The sequence below is a fragment of the Ictalurus furcatus genome, unplaced genomic scaffold (assembly GCF_023375685.1).
Source record: "Ictalurus furcatus strain D&B unplaced genomic scaffold, Billie_1.0 scf5, whole genome shotgun sequence".
NCBI lineage: Eukaryota > Metazoa > Chordata > Actinopteri > Siluriformes > Ictaluridae > Ictalurus > Ictalurus furcatus.
In genome coordinates, this window is record NW_026521054.1 from 143636 (window position 1) to 145361 (window position 1726).

Genomic DNA, 1726 nt, shown 5'->3' on the forward strand with positions numbered 1-1726 from the left:
TGTGCTGTCTTATATTATGGACCGCTATCAAATACCTATTATGAATGTATTCATTTAATTACCTGGTGGGAGGCAAATGTGTTAGCACTAAGCCACCGTGCACCCCACTCTGGTCTCTTTAATTTAATAAAAATGTGACACACAGAATAGCACAATGCGCTATCAAATAAATAGTGGGTGACTGTTTTCTTTATAGTGTATATGCACTGTGAATGACTTCTTATTTAAAAACATAAATGTAACTGACATGCTGCTTTATTAAATCATAGCAACTTGAGCACTTGCCTAGCCCAACTCTGAATATGAGGAACTTTCCTACACAAATATTGACATAACTAATGGTCTGCACTTATATAGCGCTTTTTAACCTTAGCAGTGTTTCCCATTCACCCATTCTCACACCAATGGTAGCAGAGCTGCCATGCAAGGTGCTAACTTGACATCAGGAGCAACTTGGGGTTCAGTGTCTTGCCCAAGGACACTTCGAGTCATGTGGGCCAGGAATCGAACCGCCAACCCTCCAATTAGACAACCTGCTCTACCACCTGAGCCACAGCCAACAACTAGATAACTAGATGTTTAAGTCAGCCTATCCCATTCCTACATTTTCTTGTTACATATAGATGCCTCTTAAGTGTTTCCTACATGGATATTTTTTAAATTTGCATGTCTACCAATATGTAAGCCAATGCATATGTTTTACACTACTAATACAAAATGTCCGTGAGGCCTTCCACACCAATCAAAATATTGCCATCTCACTGTTTGTCAGAAAAAAATATAACAATGATGCTTCAGAATTAGATAAATTAAGTTTCTGCAAGATATGAATTGAACTATTCATTTAGAACTCAAAAAGTACATTAATGGCTTTTGTAATGACCACTGTGTATCCCATGTAGCACACTAACCTAATGTGTATGACCGCATGTACTATGTTGCAATAATAATAATAATAATAATAATAATAATAATAATTATTATTATTATTATTATTATTATTATCAAATAATCACTTCACTGGACAGGAATGTGATGTAAAAACAGACTTAAACATTGAGTTATTTAATACAGGTCAACTGTTTTCTATTATACAAGCAGCGTGTGTGTTCTATTTTATTTATTTATTTTTATGGAGAATGAGAATTTATTGAGAATAAGGGAAAGAACAGAGTCACGCTCTCTTCCTTATAGACAATGTCTCTTAAAAGTTAACTACAGCAAGGCCTAGGGCCTGACCAAAAAGAGGAAGTGCAGCACACAGCACACACACCCAAGAGCATGAACTCACTCACACACACACCCAGAGTAATCAGAATAACAACGTAATGGCTAATGATTATTTTACTAAATCATACAGTACATATGCTAATAACAATGCAGAAAAAGCACACAGGTGATAAATGTCCTCACTCAAATACATTTATAATCTGAGTAATAACCACGAAGTATAAAGAACTGCAATGGGTATTAACTGCATTACCTTGAACAAACATCTTAAAATACCACACAATTCTTAGTATAATGTGTTGCAAATAGAGCTGCAACAACTAATCCATAATAGTTGATGAAAATCGATAATGAAAATTGCTTGACTGAGCAACCCTCCTCCCGGAACGGTCATCGACACCGAAGTCACGTGACCCGAGTGGTGTGTTCAGGCATAGTTCATCGTTCTTTTTCTCTTTCTCTGGCGGTCTTTCTGATCGCAGCTTCAGGTTGCGTT